The sequence below is a fragment of the Bombus pyrosoma genome, linkage group LG12 (genome assembly GCF_014825855.1).
Source record: "Bombus pyrosoma isolate SC7728 linkage group LG12, ASM1482585v1, whole genome shotgun sequence".
In the NCBI taxonomy this organism is placed as follows: Eukaryota; Metazoa; Arthropoda; class Insecta; order Hymenoptera; family Apidae; genus Bombus; species Bombus pyrosoma.
In genome coordinates this window covers 3,858,601-3,877,295 of record NC_057781.1, presented here as the reverse complement: position 1 = coordinate 3,877,295, position 18,695 = coordinate 3,858,601, and the positions used below count along the sequence as shown (strand labels likewise).

Genomic DNA, 18,695 nt, shown 5'->3' with positions numbered 1-18,695 from the left:
GTGTGCTTAATTAATAATTCCAGCGGCGGGGCCACTCCTCTACGCGGAGATGCGTGAAAACGCTCGTTATGCCTTCCTGAATTCCTCGGTCTCCGACGCCGGCCTTTGTCAGAGCATTCGCGGCGATCCTTCAGTCCCTCTTTCTCTTGATCTTCGATAAAGATCTCCGCTCCGAGGATCCTCACGGACTGTCTCAGTGTATCGGGCATTTGTATTCCGCTATTCGAACCTGCTCCTTCCGCTTGTAGATCTATGTAGATCCTTGTTCAACATCTAGATTAGTCTAGGTCGCGAACTTGACGCGCGATAATATTTAGAACGACCGTAATACCGGTATTAGCCGCGGGGACAGAATGACGGATATGTAATTCTTCATAAGTTTTAGAAATTTAAGTAATTTTTTGAAAAATATATCTCTTGGAATCTTTGATTTCTGTTTCATAATCTTCGGGAACCTCGAGCACTTGATTAAGCTTGATTCAGCTCAAAGCTTGATTAGTCAACCATGCAATAGTCTCATTATGCGCCATAGTCATTCATGATACAGTGCCCGTTTAAAGCTACGGGATGTGAATTAAATGATCCCTGACGGTCGATGCTAGGAAAGAAACGTCGGTAGAAAGCCAAGCAGGAAGATCTAGAAACGGGTCGTTCGTTGCTGGAGACCGTGAGGCGCGTCGTAAATACGTAGTTAGGGGAACACAAATACCTAAAATGATAATCTCTTTACGAAGGATACAGGAAGGTTTACGTTCCATGGCCCGTTTCGTGGCATCGCTTCCTTCTCGGGCTATATCCCCGTGGCTTACTAACTCGTTCGAATGTAAATGGTGAATAGCGGCCCGCTAGCCGGGGTGCAGCCGAAGGAGGCAGCCTCAAAGCGCACGGCAAACAAAGTCTTTGTTTCGAGAAGACGGCGCGACTGGAATGCTGCCACAGAACATTAACCAAGCAGCTAGCATAGCAGAGAACATAGTAATGTTCCGGCGAACGGGCTAGGTGCATAATGTGACGTAACGTAATATAATGCGACGGGACCATGCCGTTCGAGCTGTTGCATGGAGTAAACCGAAAGACCAAAAGTAGAAACCACGTGGAAAGACGGCACTCGTAGGGAATGGCAGGGGAGGCAGATCATACGCTCGACGAACAATTCCATGGTTACAAGGTCAAAGGGACTGCGCTGTGGCTCGAAAACCTAGCTGCCGTATCATTTTTTAAGCCCTTCGCTTTTCCCAGTTAGGAAACGTTATGGTTTCTCTTCTTTCTCTTCTTTTTTGCTAGGCAATTCTTTTTCACATTCTTCCTTTTTTTGTTCCTGTGTTTTAAGGAGCACAAGGGTGGATGCAATATTTTCGTGGAATTTTCGAAACGAGATTTGCTCTGCCTACGCTCGGCTCAGGGATTAATCCCCCGTAGTACTGGCCTCTGTCGGGCTGTTTCAAGGCAGATTTCGTTGTTCCACGCGATTTCAACCGCGCTTTTAAACGTTAATAATATTGGGCTGTAAAAAGTGATTTACTGGCCTTCGAAGTTCCTTTATTACTGTCACGAGTCGGTAGAAATCACAAACGTTTCTAGGACGAATCTAAAAATGATGTAAAGTAAATTAGCTATTTAATGGCCGATAAAATTTGATTCAAGGAAAACAATGTACTTCGAAAAATGTGCGCGGAACTCTTCGGAGAGTGATAATCGTTTTCTTGGTCACTACCCTTGCCGTGGTGACCTATTTGCCCGCGTAGGCGAATATCGATACTCGTCATTTTCACGCCGCGGAAGGCAGCCCTATCCCCTAGTTCCCGAATCGTTTTCTGTTATTTCCATATTTCAAATTTCAATCTCGAAATTCCCCTCCACCTCGTCCTTCTTCGCGTGTGCTCGCACACGAACGGACTGAAACTTTTCGTGCTCGGAACCCACATAGGGACACGCGAAATTGAACTTCGTACGAATACACACGGACCTAACGGTTACACCAACGAACTCGGGAACGTTGTTGTATCTGTACAACACGCTAACTCGATAAAGCTACAAGCTGAACGGACGTTGTGTGCGAACAAATCAGGGGAGTTTAGAGGTCTGTACGAAGGTCTTAGCTGCGCTCGCGATGCAGAAATATTGGAAACGCGCGGATTAAGTAGGCCATGTAACGAAATTGCCATGAATTTACAAGCTGGTACTTGAACAATGCTATTTCACGCTGTCAGTTAATTGTTCTAACCCAAATTTAATCGAAATGAGACTTGTAAGAAGAGCATATTTTAAAGTAACTTGATTAGTTATTCGTCGTACAAATTATTTTTTAATATCTATCCATTTCCGATTGAAAAACTAACAGTTTAGATTAAAAAATAAAATCTACCTACTCTGATACTCGGAACTTGATATTCATAATTTGTTAGAAAATTATAGAAATCTTCTAGATTCAAAATTCAATTTGTCCGCTCCAATATGCAAAACTTGATGTTTATCTTTCATTACAAATCTATAAAAATCTTCGCTCTTCTAAAAATTAATCTATCCATTCGTTTTATAATTTTCGTAAAAAGCGGCGTCAAAGGCATCGCAAGATCACCCCAACGTGTTCATAATACGGTATATACCCTGACGAGGGAGGAAGTTGAGAAGACGCAATCGTGAAGAAAGAGGGAACGTGCGATAGCACGAGGAATGTGGAGGATCGTGATAGACGAGGAAAGAGGTTGGCGAACAATCCATATATGCAGATCCGAGATTTGCAAGAGGTGGCCGGCTTCGATTCTGGGCTCGAAGTTATTATCACATATATTAGATAACTGACCCTGCTACCCCTTGCTGCCACCTTTCTTCTATCACTATACGTCTGTTGGCGTGTGTGGCTGCCGCATTTCGCCCACCCCCGTACCTTCTCGCCCGGCAGATACAATATCGTGCCGGCTGAACCGCGCGGTTATGGTAAGAACCCTTTATTGTTTTATATTGTTTCCAAGCTGCCTTTATTATATGGCCAGAGCAGCCATCTCCTCCTCTACTCTTCCTCTTCTCTCTTTTCCCTTCTTCCTCGTCGTACCGTAGTGCCGGCAGAATCAAAATAAAATTGCCGTGAACGTGCGCGCTAGTATTATACGAAGGATTAGGAGATGCGCGAGGGGATGCTAGGCAAGAATCAAACTTCGCTGAGAATCAAATTTAGTCGGCAACCAGATCTAACAAAAATAGGAAATGATAATTTCAATGACTAACGTATGATTACTTGATGGATGATTCGTTAGAGCTCCGAAATTACCTCTCTGATCTCTTGTTAATTGCTTATGCAAAATTTGAATGTAGCTTATTGTTCACTATACCACACCTCCAAATACTTATCATCTATTATTATACATCGCGACCTTAATATACCCATAGTTAAAGAAGAAATATCCAAATTCAGTAACAGATATAATGTAAGAGTTAACAATCACCAAAACCCATTAGTTACCTAATTACTTGACACGACGGATCAAATCCGCAGACTAAAAAGACATTACCCTTTAGATTTACGCATTAGATTCAACTAGAATCAAACGTACTATAAACACTTATAATCCAAGTTACAGTACCACGCCAAAATAATTTACTTGTAATTCTCAATGAGAATTGATTGTAAAAATTCAACCAATTAAAAAAAAAAAGAAGAAAATCTACTATTAGGTCGTCCGAAAAGTTTTTTTCGTTTTATAAGGAAATAATGGATACACAACATTTTCCGTTTGATATTATTGTGTCGAATTACGTATGATTCATTTTGTTCTATCAAAATAAAGATCACAACGTTCGACAGATTAGGTTTCATATTTGTACAAAGATGCGTCGTTGTAAAAGACGTGTCTGTAAAAGAAAGACACTTTCCGAACAACCTAATACATACAGGATAGCAGAACTCAAACTGCCACTCGTGTGACACGGTCGTCACGTCCATCGCTTCGATTGTTTGCGATTTAAAACAATTTGGGTTAGATCTTTCTCTACTTACGGTCATTTTAAAATGTCATCGATTGCGGAATATCGAATATTAATTGAGACACAGGTAGTTCTTAAATCGCCAGGCTCGTAGAAATATGTGTATATGTTAACAGTGTTCGATTTTACGCGCGCGAGCGACAGTGATAAAGGCCCGGTACGAGGCGAAATTGACAATAACAGCGTTGCGGCGTCACGTTCATTGTTTGCCCGGCGCGTTACCATAACGAAACGGGAACTGATGAAGTGGTTCCTCGAAAAATGACAATGATTATCGAACATTTTAATTACAATATTTACACGCCTATCAACGTGAACAAAGCTGTTTGTCGACGGCACGCTTGTCCCGGCAAACGAACGATTACAGGTCGATCATCAGTCGCTCGATGCAGATGGTCGTTGATGGCGCGTGGACATTTGATGTTGTCCAGCTTCTATGGTTGTTAATAGCATAAGATCACGTGTGAAATATCGGTCACTGCAAATTTGTCAATAATCGAAGCATTGTATTGCCTTCTGAACGATACTTGTGAAATAATACTTTTAGCTATCACATGAATTTTTCTCAAAGTATCATCTGCTGTAATACGCGATCAACTATAGTAATATTTACTGTTCGCCCATCTCGGTGCTCTTCTGTCTCGAATTTGCTCCAACATTTGAAAATTTTGATATCTTCGATTCTTTTCGCTAGATATGTATAAATAAATTATTAAAATTGATGGAAATGAAACAATAAACATACATAATCAACGTATACAAAACAATAAGTATACACGATTCATGTATTCTTAGTAATTGCAAAAAGAAAAAACTAAAATTTATCGTCTTGACGAGTTCGTTAATTCTGGCGTTAAAGTCATTTGCAATACCCTTTAATAGCATCGTTCGAACCTCTATACAAATTAAGATACAATAGCTCTTAATTATCATCCTACTTAAAATTATCCAAAATTCTATAACAGATTATGTACACATTTAACACATTTAGCTTTTCGTCCCTTAAACCAGTACGAGGTTTTACTTAACGTTCCCCGATAATGGAATGTTAAATAGCACAGGTATTTTCGAGTCTACACAGCAAGAGCCAACATCTCCCTTTTTCATCCTCTAAAAGGGTGTCGAAGGAGCGATATAACGCAAATACAGGCCGGTTCCCTGGAAAGAGATTTCTTCCGTGACGGGATCGATCGATCATCCACGGTACTCATCGATCGAGATGAATCCCACGTGTCTTCCGCTCGCAACCACAACCCACGATACCACGCGAAAATCGCACGCACACGCGCACCGCTCGTATTTACCTTGTGGTTTCGATCGTAGCTTATTTAAATATAAATTACACACGCGCGCGCGCGCGCACTTGGTGAACTGCTTCGATTATCGTGTACGATCTTGCGCCTCGCAGACGTTTCGATTCGATGGTCAAAAGAAGATCAGCTGTATCGTTTCGTGATCATAATTGCGAAGAGGCCAAGTGTGATCGACGATTTTCGACCGATAGTTGGAGACGGTTCGACGATTGAGAGCCACTCTTTGTGCCTTTTGTGCTTCGCGGATAACGATCATTATGCGATCGTAATGGCGCGAGATTGTCGGTCTACTCGGTCGAGTCGTGTAAAGCCACCACACCCGTTCTATACACGTGTATACCCACGTTCGACGTACCGATGTATCAATTTCTCAGAAGACATGACCAAGCGACATAATAATCTGCTCGGGTACCTACGAACGATCGATATCGATGTTTGAACGCTCGCTCATCGATGTTGGAGACATTGCGGAGAGGTTGTTGTCGTTTGATCGATTTCGGCTCTTCCTTTTCGTATCTAGATTTTCAGTCGTTTGAATATTTTTGAATTAGTAAGATCGAAGTTATAGGTGAATCATAATTGTTCGTGTAGCGTTCACCTGGAGACGATTTTCTGGAATCGTGTCAAATAGATGTATAAAAACAAACGTCCGTTTGTCTTCTTTAATTTTTAGTTAGATCTCATTTTGATTTGCTATTGAAAGAACTGTGGGAAGGTATAGTGCTAGTTGGTTTGGTAACGGTATCATTTGTTTCAGTATCGTTCACGCCAACACAAAATCAAGTATGATGCTCCGTCAGTCTATATTTTTTTTTTATTATTATTTAATTTCTACTTTACAATTTGTCCAGCTGGACATTTGGTAAATTTTCTTAACTTAATTGCTAAATAACAATGTGGATGCCTACTCCCAGCGGGATACCATCTTCGAGTTTGACTATTTTATTTCTTCAGTGAGGTCAGTGGGGTGTTTTCTTTTTAGTCTTTTTTCTATGAGAGTTTTGCTTGCTTCAGCAGCCAGCTTGGATGTGTTGTCGTTCTTTCCTTGTATTTTTCTGCGTACCTGCCGATTTCTTCCTTGACCGTTGGTGTTTTTAAGTCTTTTGCGTGTATCCTCGTTTCTGAGATACCATGGGGCGTTTACTATTGTTTTCAGTATCTTCGATTGCAGCTACTCTAGTTTATTTATGTGGCTCATTGCTGCTGTCCCCCATAGCGGTATTCCGTACGTCCAGATTGGTTTTATTATCGTTTTGTAGATTTTTAGTTTATTTTCTATGCTGAGTCTAGAGTTTCGACTAATTAGCCAGTACATCTGTATTCTTTTTATCCGTATTTTGTCTATAATTGATTTAGTATGTTGTTCGTCAGTCTATATGCACACAGTTACCATTCGTCACTCACTCCTCTCGTTACAACGGTTCAAACGCTCTTTTTTCACGCTGACCGTCCTCCTTGACAACGCTGACCACACTAACTCCTCAACTAACGACTGCCTATTAATTCATCTTTCTCCCTTAAACATCCCTTTGTCTTTTCTCATAGTCCCATCACGTATGTGTTCCATAACCAACCGCGGCCATGGTCACGTAGGGCTTTTTTCCGCTTTTTTTAACTATTCGACTGAAGGACCGACGACACATTGATGGGCCCATTGAAGTTACCAGACCCTTTTGGCTCTTTTGGATAAAAACATTGTTTATGGTTCACGCGATATTTCTTAGGCAATCTGTCCACGATACTACAGAACTATCACGTGAATTTATCAAGATAATTTCATCCGGATATTAAAAGTTATTAATACGGTAGATTCCTTCAATAAATATCCACAAACACGAATTGTTGGCTGTCACATGGATTCTTCAGCGAAAGGGGTCAATGGCCAAATAATTGAAATCGAAGGTATGCGCGTGATTGCCTGGTAAATGCTCGTTAATACGCGACGGCCAGCCGAAACGTTAGCTTTGTTCTAATAACGTTTAATTTACTTTGACTGGTTCTAAATCGTGGCAAATTACATGGGATTGCGGCCGCGTTGTTCGTGATCGAAACCAGCATTCCAACGTCTGAATCTACGCGCGTGACGAGACCCCCCGTTGCCTCTGATGCAAGTGCAACGCTCAAAGATGCGTTTCCAGCGCGGATGCGATCGATAGTTCGCCGAACGCGAATAGCAGCTGCGTAAATTTCTACATGAACAACAAAACATTCCCTAGAAAATGTACGGAAAATGGTTGTTGAAACGTGTAACAGCTCTTCTGTACTCCTCCGAACGTTTCATCTTTCTTTACACGATGCTGATTCTCACCAACAATAATAATGATGAAAATGCTATTAATAATGATAAAGAAGAAAAGAAAGAAAATACATTACAATTATAATTATTGAACTGGAACTATGTTGTTTCATCTATGTTGTTACTCTGCTAGAGAGAACATATTTTCTGTGTAAAAAATGTTGTGTAAGTTTGTTCGCATAAGATGTATGTATCATTGTTCTGTTATTCTTTGCAAATGGATCGATCAATTTCATTTTTTACATTACAAAGAATTCATTTATGTATTCTTATGTTCTTCGTAAAACAGTTTTCCAAATATTGGGACGATTAATTGCTCAGACGAACGTAAAGCACAATATTCGTGAAAGGAGTTTGTAATCTACTTAGTATGCTCTATCAGAGAATTCTTTTACTAAACACTCATTAAAATTTCTATTATATTCCTTAAAATGTATCATTGAAAAGCGAACGAACGCATTACACAAGCTAATAACATCTTGGGTTTTTCTTGGTTTTTCAAGTACAATCGAATCAAAAAGCTGTTGTTTACTTGCAGAATGTGTAAGTATTTGAAAAATACAGAGTCGCTCACGGCATCTTATCTTATACTTTGATTACGGTACCAAAGAACAACACATCTTAGCCCTGGAGCGTCTGTGGGCTTCTTGTTTTAGCCTGGGAAAACTGCTGTTAAATTATGCGACTTCTTCGTACGTTTCTTGTTGCTTATTCGCTTATTCTTCCCCTCGCCCCGGTGGCTCGTGTAATTTTCTGCGTAATTAATCATTACATCGGACAAAAAGCACTCCCTCGTTAACAGCGGCAATGATACAGAAAGTATTTTAACGAACCTGTTCTTAAGCAGCATGACTGGGTACAATTATATACATACATGCATAGACATAATCTACTTTTAGATTACAGTAGAATTACAATCTAACAAATTCTCATTAGTTAGTTAATTGCGTGATATAAGAAGTGGCCGTATTAAACGTCTCCTTATTTTCTAAAGTACGAAATTAACAGGTGGATGCCAGGTTTGAAACTTTGTTCGATATTCAGTCATCGTAACTCACCTTAAGAAAGAAGAAATTTTATATGATGCGCGTGTGTTGAGCATTAAGAAGTGCTATAATAAAATTGTCAGAACTTTATATTATTTGACGTCATGAATCATCAGAATATTCGCATAACTTTTATAGGAGCTTAAGCTTGGGAAACACATTTCGTACAAGCTTCTAAGAATATAAATTTACCACTCGAAGAACATTATATATCTAAATGTTAAAATAATCTGACGCTGATTCCTGGAATTCATTTCTTAGATTTCAATCATCGAAGCAATATCTGTATCTACACAGCACCTTGGTGATTAACAAGCTTAGTCGTTAGAATTCCATCGTAACCCTCGACTCTATTAAAACGTTAAAAAGCATCGGAACATTCGACCGAAAATCAATAATCAAACACTCTAACGATATTTCCTACATCGATAAAAATACCATAATAAATCAAAAGGATATCAAGACCAAAGCAGGAGACAGAAGGCATCAAACCAAAGAAGATGACGAGACATAAATTCCATTCCATGGAACGCAATATCCGTGGTGCAATGGCTGGTCGACGTAAGAAACAAGTAAACTTGCTCGCGATCCGCGACCTCGATTAAGGCCGCAACGGGCAATGTTGGATCCTTCGTCCTTCCCGCAATCGTTCTGTTCCATCCAGATCAAGTTGAATGTCTGTCGAGGGAGCTACTTAATTCGCGATGGCGTGGCATCACGGTAGGCCGCGCGACACGCTGCACAATGGCTCAGAACGCGATTCGAACTCTGCTGTCCGGCAAAAAGTTAATTCATTTTCAGGGTTCTTACCGAGGATACGGTGACCCGCAGGGGCTCTCAGTTTCCTTGTACACTGCTATGCCCGTTGCCTATTTTGTGCAATATCGTTGTTGGAATGTATAGTAGCGGATAAAAGGAGGTTTATAAATTAAGAAATATAAAAAGACAGCGTAATCTTAGAAACTGAATTTATATTTAATATATATTACACATAGATAATTGTTAACAATATGCTGAGAGATTTTTAGTATAGAAGTTACGAAAATTGTTAGCATGTCGGTTTTAAACTTTCATTTATCCACCACTCGGCCCCGTTTCTTTTCTTTTCCTTTTATTTGGAAGAATTTTACAATCAATTCTCATTGAGAATTACAAGTAAATTATTCTGGCGTGGTACTATGACGTGAATAATAAGTGTTTATCGTATGTTTGATTCTAGCTGAATCTAATGTTTCTAATGTTTAAATCTGGAACTCGGCTCTTGACATTAATTTCGATTTTAAATAATTTTAAATAATTACTCCATAATACAGGCTACTTCATAGTAGATGATAGTGCATATTTTAATTCGACTAAAGAATAAGGTATCAATTCAAAGAGTCGTATGTATATTCTAACAATCATATATTCATAAAAAATAAGCAAGTATCCGATGATTTATGGACGGGAGTGTACATCTCGGACGATGGATTTCCACGTTGGAAACGATATAGGAAGACGGTAGGAAGGATCTCGTTTCAACATCGTCTCGATCGCGAATCCGATTTCTAAATAACCGTGGAGATTGGGTGTTTGCAGTGCTCACCGGCTGAGGAACGGGGATTTGACTCGTCTGGAGGATCGAGGTCGAGCAATGCGACTCGAGTGCTATTGTATTCGAGGAGGAAATTACGCGAGAAATGACGAGGGGGGAGGGTGCTGGGCTCGACCGAGTTCCGCGGGCCGGTCGAACGAATTCGAGCACAGACAGTCGAGTTTGTTGCAAACAAACAGATGCCGCGACGATTTCAGGATAACGGAAACTCGATCACGAGACTTTTTGCTTTTCAAAGCGATGCGGAATGATATAAAAATTGGGGATAATAAATTTATATTTATATAGATTCTTCTTTAGAACTAGCGTTATTGAGGGGCGCGTCAGAGATTGTAAATGTTACAGGAAATTCAGAAATTTTCTGAAAAGAGATCCTATAAGTCTACGACATATGTGAAATATGTATATGTATTATAAAATTTTTATTCGTTTTGTACATGCAAAACGAACAAAGTTCTTTAAAAATGATTATAGTTGTGAATTAATATTCCGAAATAATGTTTCACCGGTCCCTTTTCTCAACGAGTGTCTCAATCGTGACCTTTTGGTGATCTTTCAATGCACAAAGGCTAAATGGAACCGATCATCATTAAAATTCTTATGGTTATTTTATCACGAATATTTACTCGTTGTCAGAAGCTAGCTGCCATCTTTCCAAGCATACAATATCGTTCTTATGAACCATTGTATCGCGGCAAGAATAACAAAATCCGCTTTCGCATATTCGACCCGTTTCTTGACGCACAAAAGCTAAATACCATAACTGCGGCACAGTTCCAACATTGCATTGAAGCAGAGAGTTTTTTCGAAACACGTATTCTCGTGTATAGAAAATAGGTTTCTATTTGCCTGTAAGGAGCTTGATTTGTATTATCAGTGTAATGCCAGTAATAGGTTCTTAATTATCCAGGCTTTGCGACGTTTGTTTTATATGTACATTAATTTCATCTGCGTACATATAGAGCTTACGATGTGTCATAGCTTCGAGTTTCGTGCGCCATAAGGTGCAAGGGACCGAAAACGCAGGTGTAGCCAACAACAGATGGTATCAGTCCCTGTCGGTCGATTGGAGCTCATGGGGATTTGTTAATTCAATTATAGACTCAGTCGACGACGCAATACGATCATTGAATAAGTAGATACAAATGCTTCCTATCTTCCGACTATGCTAATTTGATATTCGTTTAAAGAGGGTAAAAACACCAAATGTATTTATCATTTGTACGCGTAAGGAGGATGTTTATGCAAATTTATATTTTTATGGGGTCAGTTAGATTTATTTTATCTGCCAAACATTATAAGAAGAACCTATTGTACGTTGCATATTTTATATTGAAGATTATAAAGAGAAAATATCGCAAGATCATTTATCTTCTCGTAGCCATTGTATTTAGCCTTAAAAATAAATGAAAGTAGAGTAACATGTAGGTAACATGAGACTGATTGACAATATTCTGAAATTAAGGACTACTCCCCTGTGAAGAATGGAGAATATGACGTACCGTGTCCAGCTTGTATAATCATCATAATTTTTGCATGATTTTCGAATTATGTGTGTTTTTACAACCGTATTTTTCGTAAATGCACGAACATTCCTGCTCTGGACATAACCCGATACAAGAATAGGAAGACACGACTTCGACGATAAGCAAAATGAAATCACGCGAAGAATGTCAAACTGTAGGTGGCAAGGACGGTCTTAGAGAGGGTGGGGGGGAGGGGAGCAACAGCGTAACAAAAGGAAACGCGCAACTCCTTCTTTCCTTGCTTAAAAAATCTCCCAAAGTACAAAACAAACCATAAACAGGCGCATTAATTCAACAGTATGGCCCTTAAAATGCGCCCGCATGGGAATGGAGTGCGGTACTAATTAAAATCTCAAGCATAAACTCGCTCGATTCAAACGCATACAACGAAGAAGGCGGGAAAAGACTTTTGATCGGCTCCCTTCGTCCTTCGTTACGCGAAATGAGGGGCAAGCATACAGTCGGCCCACACCCTTTGTTTTCCGAATGCAAATAAGTAGCCCTCCGCCACTCATCGTCTCCCTCGTCCACCCTTTCTAACTCACGATTCGTCTCTCTTCAACCCCTATTTCTCAGTCTCTGTCTCTCACGCTGAAACACCCTCTCGTTTCCCAGCACCCTTTCTACTCGTCCTCCCTCTCTGTCTCTCTTATTTTCTCCTTCTGTCCCCGTCTTTCTCGCGCAAGCTGGTTCTACTCGCGATCTCCTCGTTACTCGAACGTGGTGAATACAGTAGGCACTCTCACACTGCGAAACGCACAACAGACCGCATGCATATTCATACGTGGGCCACGGCTATGTGTGCACGAGAGGTTATTAATTAACCGGAAGCCTAATCAAGGCTCGTAGTCGAAGAGGGTAGCAGTCGCTCTGCATCGTTGAAACCCCTTCGAAATTGCGAAGCCACCGTACAGGTGACGCTCTCCCACTCTCTCTCTCTCTCTCTCTATCTATCTATCTATCTGTCTATCTCTTGCTCGCTCGGTCGCTCTCTCGCTCACACTTTGTGTTTGATCGACTCCGAGCGGATAGATATTTGGCGAGCGCTTCCGTGCCGGGATCGAGAGGTTCCCGTGGCCGCGCGCTCAGTGCTTGATGCTCGATCTTTGATTTTTTGGTTGTCCGTTACACGGTCGAAATGGTGCTCCGTGAGGCACGTATTTGCTGTTCAATCTGTCGTATAGGTTTTTCGAGCGGCGATAGATACGTAAAACGCGACCGTTTTTCCGTGCCGACTTATTTTCATATCGATTCCCACAAGCCGTGTATTACTCTTCTCTTTCTATTTTTATTTTTTCCTATACTAGACGGGGTGAATCATTCTGTATTGAATAACGTATTTACGCAAATTCCATACGAATTACCACCGTCCCACGTAGAACGCTACATCATCCAACGTTTGCCGTATACCTCGATAAACCAGCGATTCGCTCTTAAATCAACCGGATGCATTTACGAATACAACCCAAATCGATTCTCCGTATAGAATGCTGGTTTACGCGTTAAAAAATTCAATTCGAACAACAAGACGAAGTTGCAACGCGTAAATATAAATTTTGCGCTATTCAATTAAGAGAAACGACCAGTGGCCGCACTATCCCACCAACGTCACTGGATCGCGGGATCGCCTGTATCAGAAGAGACGAATTTCTGCTCTGCAATCGGCCCGATTAGCCGTGGCATTATTTCGATCGATTAGAAAGCGGGCTTTCGTTCCTGGTTTCGGGGTTGTTCCACGGGGGATGAAACAGGGCGCGCCCTCTTTCCCCCGAGTAATCCAATGGATTAGTCAATTATGTATATACCATTACGACTCCATACATTTGGATGGGTCCCCTTCTCTCTCTCTCTCTCTCTCTCTCTCTAAATGATCACGGACATACATACAGAAAATATACACACACGCGTGCGCGCACACACATGTACAGAGAAGAGCAAAGAAGGAAAGTAGGAAGAAAGGAAGAATCGTTGATTCGCGTGGCGACGGTATACGATGGTGTGGGATGGTGGTAGAATCGGCTTGCCACCACGGAAGGGGTGCGTATATGTATGTGGGGTAGTGGCTGGGGTTGGGCGAGTAAGGGGTAGCGCAGGGGAGGAAAAACCAAATGAAAAAGAGCCTTTGTGTTTGGGATTCCTGCGCAGCGAGAGTCGAGGGATTGAGAGAGAGCGAACGGGGGATGCAACTGCAATTTGTACCTCTTACTGTCCGCGGGAAGAATAGGTATTGTCTTGCAGGAGAGAAACGAATTGAGCTTCTATGAAGCCCGGCGTGCGAATGGGAATCGATATTTTTAATTTCAGTAGAAGCCAAACATCTCCGGGTCTCGTCACTCCTCCGCCCTTTCTCACTCGTACCTGCTCGCCATCTTCCATCTATCCTTTTCCCTTTTGGCCGTGCCGTTTAAGCCACCACCGTTTGTACACACTTGTGGCTGTAAATACCTGTGGTGCTTGGCCTATACACACCTGACCCCTTCGATCGTCAGTCGACACTCGCTAATTGCAGTAGCGTATTTGCCTCGTGCCACGAAAATCGACACGTCCGCGCGTGACTCTCGAGCTCTCACGCGATATTCCGTCGTTTCGATTAAGAATGTACCCGTGCCAGTGGCGAAAGCTTGTCGTTTCTCTGTTTCGGTATAAACATTCGCTGAATAGACCGACTGCATCGTCCTGATTGCTTGCTTCGTGGGTTTGCGAAGGGGAAAGAGACAGGAGAGTTAAACAAATTGCGGATGAATGTTCGCAGTTTAAGGTCGATTGGAGTTTTCAGACTCATTGAAATATGGCACAATTTTGTTTCGTTTCATCTCGGCGCGGCCGATATTAAGAAACTTGGCCGTTTTCTCTTTCTTCGTCACTTCATAATGGAATTACCCGCCAGCGAAATTGTGCTTATAATAGCAACTCGTTTCGCTCTTTAGCCGTACGCTAGACGATTAAGCAATCGTTGTTGTCTCCCACGCGAGTAATGTCGGAATGCTTGTGTTAATCGCGTCTCGTAACGAGCGTCTAACTTACGTTGTCCGCTTTTAGCGTTGTCTTCCTAGAGCGCCCAATATCGTGCCTATTCTCTCGATGGCATTGGTAGACTCATTTTTCACTTGTTAGACAAATCGAGATGTATTTAAATGTACTTAACTGCTTCTTTTAACAATTTTTATAAAAGAATGGCCATGTACATATGTAGTATATCAAAGATAATTCGAGTCATCTAAGCTTCAACATCTTAAGATCTTCAAAGTAGATCGCGTAAGTATCGTTCATAACCCGTTAATAACAGCCATAATACATACGAATTACAAGGTAAAATATTTAGTTTGACTTAAATATCCTTCCGATACAATTAACTCTGTCTTGCATCTATCAATATTTACAACGCCAAGTTCTCCCATATCATTGCAAGTTGTACAACGTTGATTACATAATACTTTCGATTAACATTCCAATTGCTCGATAAAGAGGCTCGTTCCAAACTAAATCGGAGATTCTTGGAATCGTATCCGGCGAATGAAAGGAATCCTCCGCCACTATCGACGCACCACCCAAAGGTAGCAATTTGCAGCAGTTTCTAACCAAAGTCCCGGACAATTTGCGCACTACATGTATCATCCTAATTATGCAGACTCCTCGAAGCCTATCCGAAGTTGCGAAGCAACGGGGCCGTAGCTAACGCCTAACTTCGGCTGGTTGAATCTCGTTTCGGACCTCGAAACACCTATAACAGGATCCGATTCGAAACTAAAACGGGGGAAGTCTGCTTTGGAAGTTGGAGATCGCATCCGGTCGAATTATCAGAGTGTGCTCGCTGCGCGAAAGACCTCTAGAATTCGTTGGTTCTTCTCGGCTCGGTGGAATCTAAGCTTGGAGGATAAAGGAAGAAGATTCACCTCGCGGCTAGAGACAAGAGGCACGCTATCGATAGGATGAGCACGAACGGTGCCAGGATGATTTCATTCCCCATAACTGACCGTTCCCCTGGGATTATTATTTTTTCATCAAGCCACGGAAAGCCGTGTGTGCGAGCAAGGAGAACGAGGAGGTATAGAGGAAGGCGGAGGTCTAGGGCGAGGGTCCAGACGGACGGAGCAAACCAGCACCCCGAGAAATTGCATCTCCAGGGCCAGCAGCGGCAGCCGGCCTCTCTCCCTTCCTCGCTCGTTCCTTCACCAACCTTCGCGAAATATATACGAGCCGGCAAATTGAAAACTAGCGATCGGCTCGCCTGAATAAAATATCGTTTAAATTTATCGTAACACCTGGTATATCGGAACTCGACCACGCCACGCCGGCTGAGTGCCTACGTTATATCGACGCTTTCCAGGCTACGATTGCACTGTAAACGTGCCGTACCTCCGATACCTTCGCGGACTGCCGATCTTCTCTCCCTTCCTCTTCTTCGTGCAACTCGTTTGAGGATACTTAGGGTATTTTATTCGCGTCGGAGCTTCGATCTGTTAAAAGATGCAAGCGGCATTGGTCTCGCGTCACCTTCTACTCCGAGATATTAATATCAATGTTGGCATGAAAGTGTAATTGGGCATTAAAATTGGATTCAACTTTCATAATTTCGATGTTGAGTACCTAGAAATTATTTAAACAAAAGTTCGCTCTCTGCAAGTTGGTTTGCTCGTCCGCTTGTTGAAAGAAGGTATCTATATAGAACTCGAGGATAGCAGCGATCTAAGTAAATTATTAAATGATATTACACCGAGTATCGGATCCATTATACCATAAACGGTGAACCCGCATAATACCATTCTTATTTCCATTATTATCCGCAATTTGATACCGATCTTTCCATCAGCCGGTGTACGTCGTGTGCACCTACCGTCTAAATTTAATTCCAAGGCTGTGCCACTACTTGGAAGTAGCTGATTCACAATGGCCGCGATCCAACAACACGATACACGTTAATAAAATATGCAACGAGCCCTGTGCGTTACGGTCCACGCGGATAACTGGCGGATGATTCGATGTTCGGCGATAAACAATCGGTGTTTTGGTGTTCGCAATCGATGTTTGAGATCAGTTGTTACGATCGTAGATTGTTACGTAAATCGTAGATTTCCCTTTTCGTATTTTTCTTCCCTTTTGTGAAGCAGAAAAATTACGATCGAACTATAGAGAAACTGAATTAAACAGAATTTTCAACTTTTACGTAGGTAGCCTGTTCTGACCTCGATCGCGACCAAGTAAGAGGACCGACGAACAGAAACGCGGCGCTCTCGACGAGGTCGAGCCACGCCGCGTTACTCTGGCATTAACTCCCTTCTACCTGACGCTGTATAATGTAACACGCTCATTAAGAAAATACATATCATTTAGAGGAAGTATATTACAGATTACTCGAAAGCGAGTAATTATCGGACCCGGTGTTCTTCGTGCTTGGAGAGTGAAAACTGAGTAACATAATAATTCCGTTGCCAGTGGAGGAAAAAATGAACCCGATTTCTACATGTAATATATCGTAGGAAAGTTGGTACAGAGTCTTGAGATAAGAATATTTAGTACCGCTCTAAGTCTTGCTAAATAGAATCGAAATGGAAGTTGTTCGTTTCTCGATATGGAAATAGAAATTCTTCTTAAGATTTCCATATCCTCGAACTTTCTAAACGTTTTCCGCTTTACATTTATTCTGTCACACGCCATCTACGTAAATTCGCATTCTCGCAATGGAGAATTCTAAATTATCCTTTGCCCCTCCTTCCACCATCGTTAGTTGCTTCTACCAAAGACATGAACAATTCCGTAACAAATCCATCGAAGGTCAGTTAGGCTTTATGAACGGAACGTGTCTTAAACGAGTTGGGCACCGCTTTAAGGAGTATGTGTTGGGGGTGGTTATTTTAATTACTGTCCGGCGGCTTTAAATTAAAGAGCCAGGTTATTCCAACCCCTCTGTTCTTCCTTCTGCTTCGGTAACTGGTAAGCACACAGCCACCCTCGTTGAACGCGCGTCTCTGTCTCCTTCCTCCCTCGCTGCTTCTCGGTTCCCTTTTCGCTAGGTAACCCGGTGCGTGGACCGACATTACTGCCGTCATTCTTTACGCCCGGCCAAGTGGCGAGGTTATGTTTGACGCTAACCGTGTAACCGCGCTAAATTGTCTAAACTGCGCCAGATTAAGCGAGGCTGCCACCCGTTCAAACGTGGCTCGCCATGCCGTCGGTGTCCAGAAATTAACCGACCCTCAGTCCCGGTCCGGAGGGAAGTCACGAAGAATTCCAGGAATTGTTTCATTTAGCTGCGAACATCGAGTCCTCTATAGAGAGGCAAGTTTCAAGGAAGTACGAGACCCTCGGTGCACGCGTGTTTTACGCGACGTCGTTCGTTCTAACAGATTCGAAACATTTCAAAGTTTCTAAGGTGATTATATGGCTCGTAAACCGATCATGTAAAAAGGGAACGTTTTATATTTCACGCAGATTTTGGGATCGAGACGGTTATCTTACATTTCGAACCGGAATCCTTTAACACGTTGACTGCCAGACGAATTTTCCATGGTTTGCCCAAGGCGTCGACGTGAACGTTTTCATTATGCGATGCATATTATGTTGAAATATTATTTGCAGCAAATAAAATGAGTTATAAAATCGTGCTTGAAGCATTTTTCGTGGTGAGGGCCACCGGTGACCTCCATGGCAGTCAACGTGTTAATAAGACGATCGTTGGAAGCCAGAGTTTTTTCTTATTTATACAATGGAACTTCGATTAATCGTTTTTATTGGGACTGAAGCAGCATATAAATCGAAACCTAAGATAAATTGTTCATTTGGATATTGAATCGCATACCTAATTCATCGTCGACTTTGAATTACTTGATATGAAATAGATAAAGGAACATATGTTATTTGTGGTTCCTGTAAATGTATGAACGTGTCTAAAATAGGAAAGGGGATCAGCGGTCGTTCCTTCGAAAACCAACAAAGAATTCG

The 18,695-nt window shown here is 41.7% G+C and overlaps 1 protein-coding gene and 1 pseudogene across 1 annotated transcript in view; both read left to right on the top strand.

Annotated features, from left to right (window-relative positions):
* Positions 1 to 18,695, top strand: part of LOC122573583 (LIM/homeobox protein Lhx9) — a 410,158-nt gene that overhangs the window by 130,955 nt on the left and 260,508 nt on the right. The window lies entirely within an intron of this gene.
* Positions 1,040 to 1,517, top strand: LOC122573720 (annotated as a pseudogene).